We start from the raw sequence: 12,243 nt of genomic DNA, 5'->3' as shown, positions 1-12,243 counted from the left end.
TTTTCGTGATTCCCATATTGAGACCATTATTTTTTTTATAATTATTCATCTTTTTTTTTCTCTTTATTTGCATGCTATAATTAAAATAAATAATGTCAACCATATATCCCTCTTTTTTAGTTATATGTAGTTGTTTTTTACTTTCTAAAAATAAATTTAAATTTAAATTTAAATTAATATTTCTTATTTTGTTGGAAAAAATTTAATATAAATTCTAATTTTGAAAATTTCAAAATTTGAACTTAAAATTGGATATTAATTAAATTGAATATCATATATTAAATATAATATTACACCTCATCTAATATTTAAATATTTTGAACTCTTCAATTTTGTTTAATTACGATAAAAGTAAATGTTTCGATTGTATCGAATACAATTAATAAAACCCTAATTGAATTTGAAATTTCAAATTCTAAACCCTAATTTCGAATTTTATCAAATTTACTCAATTTACTAATCCAATTTACGAGTTAGTAGAGGAACCTTATGGACCTACAAATCATGAGCTCCAACGATTTGCAATTAATTGGTTAAACTCATTAAACCGAATTAATCACTATTTGCTAACTACCAAGGCATTCCACTATAGCTCGATAGTTGAACTCTCCTCATTATAGATATATTTCTATCCAATTTAACCATAATCGGTAAGTCGATCCTCCATAGATCGTCCATATTTACAGCTAGGTCAAAGATTATCATTTTACCCCTGTAAATACATCTTGCTCCTTAAGCTCCCACTGATCCTCTATTGAACAATTGATTTATAGTACAACTTATAAATCATAATCCTCTTATTCATGAGAGGGTGGGGCCCTATTGTTCAAGACTAGGCATCAGCGTTTAAGAGAACAACCTATATGCTAACCCTAAGTCGGGTAGAAGTGAATTCCATCTTGCAAAGTCATGTCCCCAGCTATCTATCCGGTCTTATCCCAAAATAGGAGGCTTATTGAGTAGTGTTGTTGAACTACTATCGCCTATGCAAATCAAAGGATAATCTCAAATAAACAAGAGTTCATAATTAGCTCAAGATTAAGATCGAGTTACCCTAGGTCATTAAGTTTGAAAAAGTCAGTTTTAACAATAAACGATTGTTATAAGGAAAAAAAAAGTGACTATTTCAAGGTCCGGTCTTATGCAAACTCATTGCATAGGATGCCCCCACTCGCATGTCTCTTCATGAATGATTTTTGGATCACATCATTTGTATCAGTATACAAAAATGAGTTGCATCCAATAGTATCACCAGGATGAGATACCCAATCTTATCATATACTTATAGACCTTTTTGGGTATATACTATAACTTGATACTCTTTTACGTTGTCACATAAAGTTAAAAGTATTCATATTATAGCCATGGATTTTTTTATTGGATTTTCAAAATAGAATGCAATATCAACAACAATTTATTGAATAAAATACTCAATAAAACTTTTATTGATAGATAGAATATGTTAACATTATTTACGAACTACGAGTTTAGGATATTCCCAACATATTTTTAATTAATTAAAAAATTTTAATTAATTACATAATTTAATATCAAATATTAAATTAATCAAACACCTAATTTATACATGAATCATATTCATATAATTAATATTTAAATCAATATTTAAATATTTTAAACTCTCCAATTTCGTTTAATTTTGATAAATTAAACATTTAATTATATCAAATATAATTGTTCAAACCTTAATTTGAAACTGAACAATTCAAATTCAAACCCTAATTTTCAATTTGAACATTTCAAATTAAAATTCAATTTGAATACTTCAAATTGAAAATCCAATTTTTATTTTGAACATTTCAAAATTACTCAATTCACTAATCCAAGGTGTTCATTTTTTATGAGCTAGTAGATGGACCTTATGTTCCTACAGATCATGAGTTGGACCTACAGATCATGAGCTCTAACGAATTTGAGATTAATTGGCTAAACTCTTTAGACCGAATTAATCAATATTCATTAACTACCGAGACACACCACTATAGCTCGATAGTTGCACTCTCCTCACTATAGATATATTTCTGTCCACTTGATTTTACCATAATTTGTAAGTCGCCCCTTCACAGATTGTTCGTAATAACGGCTGGGTCAATATGTTGTTTTACCCCCGAAATTACATCTTGCTTCTTAAGTTACACTGATCCTCTAATGAACAATTTGTTTGTGATCTAATCACTAGATCAGATCCCTCTCGGGCCAATGAAAGGGTGGGACCCCTTGTTCAAGACCTGGATTCAGCACTTAAGAGAACAACTTTTCTCCTATCCCTAAACCGGGTAGGCGTGAATTCCATCTTGCACCCTATGTCCCCAACTATTTACTCAATCTTATCCCTAAAATGGGAGGCTTATTGAGCCAGCATTGTTGAGTCAACCCTTACCTAAGCAAATCTAAGGATAATCCCGAATAAATAAGAGTTCATAGTTAATTTAAGATTAAGATCAATTTACCTAGGTCATCTAAGCGAAATAATCAGTCTTAAACAGTAAACAGCTTTATAAATTAAGAGTGACTTATTTCTTGATCCGATCTTATGCAAACTCATTGCATAGGATGCCCCCACTCTTCATGTCAATACATGAATGAATCAGGATCACTTTGTTTATAGCATTTTACAACAAATTGTAACAACTACAAAGTAGGTCGCATCCAATAGTGTTATAAGAATAAGGCACCAAACCTTATTCGTATACTATCCGTTTTGGCTATTTACTCGAACTTGATCCATTTTTATATTTCCACATAAAGTTCAAGTATTCATGTAATAGCCATGGATCTTAGTTTATTGGATTTAGTCTTTACAATTGCAATTTACAAATTCAATAATAACTTTATTGTATAAATGTTGAATAACACCTTTATTAATAATAGAAAATGTTTAACTTTACAAACTGCGAGTTTAGGACATACAACCCAACAAGATAAACAGTGATAGAGCACTATCAGTGTCTATCTGAGATAAAGAATGATAGACTTCAATGAATGAGCTTTTAGAGGATGAGTGACTTTAATGAATGATAGAGTTCTATCATTTAAGGATTTGACTTAGAAGAAGGGGGAACGTAGTTGCAATGAATGTATAATGGTCTGTATATTTAGTGATAAATAATGTTGCAACTATCTGGATCTATCTAAATCTATCTACCGATAGATTCAGATAGACACTGATAGTAATCTATCTGAATCTATCTATTTATAGATTCAAATAGATATCATAATTTATATACAGAGTGATAAACATAGATAGTTCTACTGATTTTCTCCCTGAAATTCACCTACTTGATATCAGTAGATAGAGTCAGATAGACACTATTTGTGCCTATGTTTTTGTGCTTCTTCCAATTCTATTAAAAAGTGAAATTACTATTAAAAATATTTACAACTCAAGAACAGAATAAATCAGAAAATATCATTCATAAACTCTAATGTTAATCCATCTGTCTATACATACATTATAATACAAAAATAATGATTACATCATTTGATTAATTGGTTCAAGTTTGCAGGTCCTACTACTGTGACCTTTACGATTACAACTAGTACATTTTGATGAATTTTTAAATTCACCTACAGATGGATTTTTTTTTCTAGGTCTTCTAGCTTGACATTTAACAATAAGAGGTGATGTTTTCATGACATCATCTTCAGTTCTCCAATCCAAGTGAACTCTAATAGGTCAAACACAACTACTGTATGCTGCTAGCAATGTTCTTCTATAATAAAACTCAACTACATAGGAATAGGTATCTAAATTAAGCATTTGGAGAACAACAAGTGTATGTGCACATGGAATTTCTTCAAAATCCCATACTCAACAACTGCAAGATCCCAAGCCTAGCTTCACTATGAATTGTTGTCTTCATCCATTATCTTGTATTTAATGTTACTAATGGGATCAACCTAATAGATAAATACGAGAAAGGTAATTAGTATCAATAAGTATTCAAGAAAAAAGGTAATCACTCTCTATCAGAGATAAACATTGATAGACTATATCAGTCTGATAGATACAAATAGACTTAGACATGGACTATCAGTGTCTATCTCTGATAAACTACAATAGAAATTGGTAGAAGTCTATTTATGAAAATCATAAATAGACACTAATAAACCTTCAATTTTTTATATCCAACAAAAAATAAGAAAAAGACAGAATTCTTACTAAGAAAATTCTTGATTTGTAATGTTCTCATCATAATATGTTCTACGCCCAAAAAGTCAAAAGAGTTTTCATTGCAAAAGTAGCTTTACTTCAATCATAAAACCACTTTTTCAATATATCTCTAATTGAATCAAGCATAGCCACGGATAAATCTCTAACATCCTTAAAATTGAGTTTACACTTTATGTAACATTCGATGCCATCATTCCATACATTCTTCTTCATGAATATGCCCGAGACCACCTCTCAAACCCAACACAACTAGGATAACTTCTAATATTTGGATAGATTAGCCCCATGGATCTCATGTGGTATTCAAAGTCATCAGTAATGTAGGCATTAACACAACCAAAGAAATACTTATCAAGCAATGGATCCTTAAAATGAAGTTTCAAGATTCTTAAGAGATGTTGTATACATACACACTACTCAACATTAGCAAACACTCTTAAAGCTTCTTTAGAAATGCTAAGATGCCTATCAGGAACAATGACTAAATTCTCTCGTTCCCCAAAACTACTTCATATGTTTTCAAAAAATCATGTCCATGATGCATCATTTTCCAAATCTATGATAGAAAATGCAAGGAAAAAGATCTAATTGTTTACCATCTAGTGATGAGGCTGTTAATAGCATGCCACCAAACTTACTGTTCAAAAATGTGCCATCAACATATATGAAATGTCTACAATACTTCCACCCCTCGATTGAAGCAACAAAAGCCATGAAGCAAAACTTGAAAGGACACTATCATCCATTTCTAAAGCAGTATAGGTACGTGTAAAAATATATAAAAACATTTCTATCAGTGTAAATAGAAACAAAATCGTGTAGATAGCCAGTAATAGATGTCTATCGCTATCTATCTATTGATAGACAACTATCCATGTCTATCTAAGATAAACTCTGATAGACAAGTATCACTGTCTATCTAAGATAGATTGTGATAGGCAATTATCACTGATTGACATTGATAGCTATCTATCACTTTTTATCATAAAAATTTGTTAAGGAAAATAAAACACTTAGAGTCAAGGTGTATGATTTAACTTCATCACCTTTTAATATCTTTATTATGTGTTCTTTTGGCCTCCAAGCTTTTTGATAACTTATATTAACTCTAAGTTTTATACGAGCCTTATGAACATGTCTCTAGAAATGGATTGATCAATACACATGAACCTGAAATCATCTATCAAGCAATTACCAATTACTGATGAAGCTTTCTTGTGACAACTCTGAGTCGTGTTCAATGGATTAGTCACGGTCAGAAATATACTTCCTAGGCATCCACAACTCACTATTCTTATACGAGATACACTAACATACCATTTGTAGTCTTCTTGCAAACATTTGAACTCAATAGACTTCAAATTTGATCTTGTAGTCCTAAATTGAATATTATTCTCCACTATTTTTATGTAAAAATACTTTTTTACTTTCAAATACATTTTTTCCTTCAAATCACCATAAAAAAATATCTCATATAACTTCATCATTTGAAGAAGAAGAATAACCTAAATATAACATTCTATCACCACCGTCATCTACACTACTAATAGCAGTAGAAGACTCTTCCAAAGAACAAACACTTACATGAACAACTAATAGATGTCTATTGATTGTATTTTTAGCCAAAGTCAGATACCCAAAAATACCTTTGTTTTTTTCTTTCGAAACCATAGTTTGAATACTATTTTAACCAAAATCCAATAAAACTGAGAAATCTACCAACTCATCCAATTGCATCTCTTCATATATTAAACCAACTAAACTATAGAAGTCTATCCAATCATCTACCAAAATTCCACCAACCTCATAATTCCCATAGAAGTGATAATCATTCCACTGTCCTCCATAGAAAACAATTATAGGAATAGTTATGGTATTCTGAAAGATGAAAAAAAAATTATATAAGAAACTCATAATGAAAATATCACTAAAATTATGTAAGAAACGTAATGAAAATATCCAATAGTGATAGATAGAAATAAAGTTCTATCTTTGTCTATGAGTGATAGAAAAAGATATAACTCTATCATTGTCTATCAGGTAGACAGTGATAGACTAATAGATACTGATAGAGTTCTATCTTTGTCTATCACTCATAGACAATTATAATAGTAGACAAATATAGAGTTCTATCTCTGTCCCTTTTCACATATTTGATTGCATAAGGCATTCGTTTGACTTTCCAATAATGCACAAAGCAAGGTAGGTTGGAAATAGTATGGATGAATCTGAGCTCATTCTATAGGTCTTACTGTGAGAAAAGCTGAAGTATAGAATTATGTAGCCATCCATTCCAAGTTGTGGTATAAGGAGCGCAATTGCTAGAACACAGAATTCTATCTATGTCCATCACCGATTGACCCAATCACAATGATGAGTGATAGACAGAGATAGTGATATATCGTTGTTTATTAATGAATAGTTCTATCTTGCTGATACAATACAAAGTAGTGAATTCAATTTAAAACAAAACAGGGACAAAACAAAGAGATAGATAAAGATAGACGTCTATCTTTGTCTATCAATGATAGACAAAGATAGATTCTATCTCTGTCTATCACGGAAAGACAAAATCACAATTATGAGTGATAGACAGATATAGTGATATATCCATATACCATTGATAGAAGTCTTTCACGTTAGTATATTTGATATTTTCTTACATAAAATTAGTTTCATGGCAACTTGTTGGTTTTTCTGGTGAATTCATGGTTATTTTTAAATATATCTTAGAACAATGTATTAGATGTTTGCAAATATTCTAACCAATATATGAAATATAAATATACTCAAATAAATAGTTGTACCATTCAATATAACATTACAATATATAAATTACGAATATATATTGTTTAACCAAATTCATTTATCAGTTATACCACAATATATATAAAGCACAATTTGACTCAATGTTCAATAATCATAATATGTATCATAAATCCAAAGTAGTCGGAAATAAATAAAAATATCTACCACAATATATAAATCATAAATGGACTCAATATTCAACCTAAAACATATATAAGCATATATATCACTAAACAAAAATCTAAATAAAAAATACTCCTCGTTTACATATACATATATATGTATGCATGTACATACATTTATTCATTGGTTTGCTGGACAAGAACACTTCTCATCTTCATCTCTTCTTCTTCGTGAAACCTTAGATCTACCGTTACTCCTGTCCACTGCCACTTTGCTCATCATCGCCGACTTACCTATCGTCATCAACGGATTCCTAGCCATCGCCCAGAACTCCACACCGCTCAAATCCACCATGCCTCATGCTGTCAATCGCCCCACGCCAGTCGTCTTCCGGCGTCCATTTATCGTCGCCAACCGCTGCAACCCGCATCACCGAAAAGAAGAAAAAGAGAGGGAGGAGGAAGAAAGGGTTCAATTAGAAGAAGGAAAAATAATATGGATTCCAAGTTTTTTTCTTTTTAGAAAAGGAACATTAATGGGTACATAGCTCTAGACTATGTATGGGGAAAGATACACAAAACCCTAATTTTTTTCCAATTCTTTTATTTTATAAAAATAATGGATAAGGCGTTTATGGTAAATATACACCAACATTAATGAGAATTTGTAGTTTATTAGGCTATTTTTGAAATAAATAGAAGACTGTAAACAATAGCGTAATATGACCTTACGTTAAAGCTATATATGTCAAAAGCCCAACAATTTATTGAGTGATTCAAATAGTATTAACAAATAATAAACAATTAAAATAAAATTTCACTAACTAATGAATATTTAAGCTTTGTTTGACAACTATTTGGTTTTTAGTATTTTGTTTTTGAAAATTAAGTACATAGACACTATTTCTACCTCCAAATTTCTTTATTTGTAATCTACTTTTTACTAATAGTTTAAAAAACCGACCCAAATTTTGAAAACTAAAAAAATAGCTTTTAAAAACTTCTTTTATTTTTGAAATTTTGCTAAACACTACAAGAAAAATGAGCTCCCCTGACGCTTAAATCGGTCGTCGGGAGCTCGATCGTAAAGCTCCCGACGCCATAAAGCACTATCGAGAGTTATTTGGGAATTCCCGACGCCTTAAGCTAACCCCTCCCCCCTTCATTTTTTCCCCTTCTTCTCTATCACAAAACCCTAACCTCTTCCCCCCCCCCCCCCCTCCCACATCAATTTTCCCTCTTCCCCGCCGCTCCTCCTCCCCCTTCACGCTCGCTGCATAGCGTCGCCCTCATTTTTCTTCTTCTCCCACCCGTGCTGCTAGTTGCCCTTCTTCCTTCGCATCACCGCCTTCCCCCTTCATTTCTTGTGAATTTGTTGTTTATTTTCAAGCTTTCAACAAGATTCGCGCACATTCATTTCATTTATTTTCTCTTATTTTATATATTAATTTAAGCCATTGTTTTTAATTTCTAGCATGTTGGTAATGTTGGTAATTAATGTTGTTAATGTTTAATTTCTAGCATGTTGGTAATCTAATGTGAATTATGAATTATGGATTGTGGATGTTATTGTGGATTGAGTTTTTTTTTCCTTTTAATTCTTAAGGTTATGGATTACTTAATTTACTATAATAGATGTTACAAATTCTGCAATTTGGTGGATTATAGATGTTACAATTTACTTAATTTTAGACTTAGTTTAGGGACAAAAAAATCAATAACAATAGGGAAAAAAAAGTCAAATCACTTATTAGAAATTATTTAAAATTTTAAATTCTCTGAACAAACTTGGAATTGTTTATTTAATTAATCAAAATCCATGCTTAATAAAGACTTTGTACTTTTCCTCTAATCTAGGTTATTGTTTTGAATTATAAGTTGGTCATAAAAGATTTATTTTTAAGGATGAATAAAAAATGGATTAAACTAAGGAATAAGTTATCAGTGGAATATAGAGAAGGATTATCCCAGTTTTTAAATATGGCGAAGTTTCTTGTTAATGATTCCGGATGAATAAGATGTCCATGCAAGAATTGTATGAATTCAATTTGGGAAAAAATAGATATCGTGGAACGACATCTATTAACATATGGAATATCTCTCTCATATTGTGAATGAGTATATCATGGAAAACCAGTAAACTTATCTAGAGGTTTTGAAAGTCATACAACTCATTCAATATAGAATGTTGAAGTAGATAGTATAGAGGGTAATGTTGTCGAAGAAAATGAGATGTTGAATCTTATAAATGATTTACAAATTCCAATTAAAAACGAAGATGCAAATGAAGAAGGGATTGAGAATGAAATGTCCTCTAATGGTCAAGAAAGAGATACCACGAACTTATTCGAGGATTTAATGACCAAAGCGCGTAATGAATTATACCCTAGTTGTTTGCAATTTTCGTCCTTGAACTTTTTAGCGAAGTTGATGCATATCAAAGTTCTCAACAGCTGGAGTAATAAATGTTTAACATGTTGCTGGAATTGTTAAAAGCAGTGTTTCCAGCTAGCACCGCTATACCTACTTCCTTTTATGAAGCCAAGCGAAAATTGCATGATTTAGGCCTAGGTTATAAATCTATTCATGCATGTAAAAATGATTGTGAATTGTATTGGAAAGAGTTTGCAAATTCGCAACAATGCCCCGTTTGTGGTGAGTCTCGGTACAAAGTTAATGATGGCAAGGGTAAGAAAATACCACATAAGATATTGTGTCATTTTCTATTGATACCGAGATTAAAACGATTGTTTGCATCAAAAGAAGGCACTTCTGACATGAGATGGCATAAAGATAAGCGAGTTAAAACGGAAGATTTATTGCGACATCCAGTTGATGCAGAGGGGTGGAAACATTTTGATCGTGAATTTCCTCATTTCGCTTTAGATCCCCGAAATGTTCGTTTAGAATTAGCTTCAGATGGGTTCAATCCGTTTGGAAATATGAGCACTTCTTATAGTATGTGGCTTGTAGTGATAATTCCTTATAATTTGCACCCTTGGAAATGCATGAAGGAAACAAACTTCTTCATGTCTTTGCTCATATCTGGTCCAAAATCTCCTGGAAAGTTGATGTTTACTTGCAGCCGTTGATTGAAGAGTTGAAAGAGTTATGGACAATTGGTGTGTGAACTTATGATTCTGTTACTGGTGAGTTTTTTCAACTATATGTTACCTTATTATGGACGATTAATGACTTCCCTGCGTACAGTGACCTATCTAGGTGGAGTACAAAAGGCTATCAAGCATGTCCAATATACAAAGAAGATAATTCGTCCTTCAGGACAAGAGGGAAAATATCATTTATGGGACATCGACGTTATCTTCCAGAGAATCATAGTTGGCGTCAAGTAGACAACATGATGGAAAAGTTGAATGTAGACCTCCTCCAGTCGTAATAAATGGAAAAGAGATCTTACAATAAATAAATACGTTAAACTTTTCTATGCTTAGCAAGCATCCATCGAAGCAAGATAAAAAAAAACAAATTCTAAATTGGACTAAGAAAAGTATTTTTTTTTCCAACTTCTATATTGGTCCAGACTATTGTTACGACAAAAATTGGATGTAATGCATATTGAAAAAAACATATGCGACAATTTGGTGGGCACATTATTAAATATTGAAGGAAAGACAAATGATACAACAAACGCTCAATTAGACTTACAAGATTTGAAGATAAGAAAGGACTTACACTTGATACAGGTCGATAACAGATTTGTAAAACCACATACAGCGTACACATTAACTAATGGTGACCGGATTTTGTTTTGTAAGTATTTGAAACTAGTGAAATTTTCTTATGGATTCGTATCTAACATATCACAATGTGTGAATGGCAAAGATGGAAAAATATCGGGGCTGAAAATACACGATTATCATGTGTTGCTTCACAAACTACTCTCTATTAGTATTCGAGCATACTTACCGAAGAACATATCCACTGCTATTGTTGAATTGTGTACATTCTTACGCGACTTATGTGCAAAGATAATATGTGTAAATGATTTGAATAGACTACAAGCAAACATCATAGTTATACTTTGTAAGTTGGAGAAAATATTCCTGCCTGCCTTCTTTGATGTAATGGTACACCTTACAGTTCATCTACCATATGAAACCAAAGTGGTGGGTTCAGTTAGTTACAGTTGGATGTATCTTATTGGAAGAAGTTTACGAACATTAAAACAATTTGTACGGAATAAATCACGTTCCGAGGAGTCTATAGCGAAAGCATATGTAATGAATGAATTATGGAACTTCTGCGCGCAATATCTAAGTGAGATTGAAATAAGATTCAATAGAGATGAATGAAATGATGATAACATTCTCAATCATGAGATATTTGGGGAATTTGAATTATTTAGGTAAAAGGTATGACCATTAGGGGCGTCAACTTTACGGACGCTATCAGCGGAGGAAAAGCATATCGCACATTGGTACATTCTCAACAATTATAAAGAAATAATAGACTATCGCAAGTACGTTTCAAACTTTATAAATTTCTAAGTTCTAGGGTAAATCCTTTGATATAACTTTCTAATGATCAATTTTGTAGGCAACACTTGAGGTTAATTTGTCGTGAAGCTCAAAGCACCTCTGACTTGTATATAAGACATCAACACAAATTTACTGATTGGTTCAAATCTCAGGTATACATAGTATTGAAAGTTGAGAGATGATTCATTTTTCATAATCATTTTTAATATATAATTAATTATCAGGTTCCACAATGACACGAGAGAGAAGATATCTCCGATGATTTCTTTTCACTTGCAATGGGACCTTCGCCTGAGGTGTGCTCTTACAATGGATGCATTGTTAATGGGGTACGGTTTCACACTGTAGAGCGTGATAATCGTCGAGCTACACAAAATTGTGGAGTCCTAGTGACCGGGGAGATCAGTGGGAATGGAAGTGTGGATAACAATTTCTACGGTGTTATAGACGAAGTATTAGATTTCCAATATGTGAACAGAAGACGTGTTTTTTTGTTGAAATGTAGATGGTTTGACACGGATAACAACAAAAGTAATAGGACACATATGGATTTAGGATACAAATCGATCAATACATCACACTTTTGATATGTCAATGAGCCTTTCATCTTTGCTATCCAAGC

Source organism: Benincasa hispida, chromosome 4, assembly GCF_027475165.1.
Source record: "Benincasa hispida cultivar pf3 chromosome 4, pf3_genome.v1.1, whole genome shotgun sequence".
In the NCBI taxonomy this organism is placed as follows: domain Eukaryota; kingdom Viridiplantae; phylum Streptophyta; class Magnoliopsida; order Cucurbitales; family Cucurbitaceae; genus Benincasa; species Benincasa hispida.
This window is presented reverse-complemented; position numbering follows the sequence as displayed.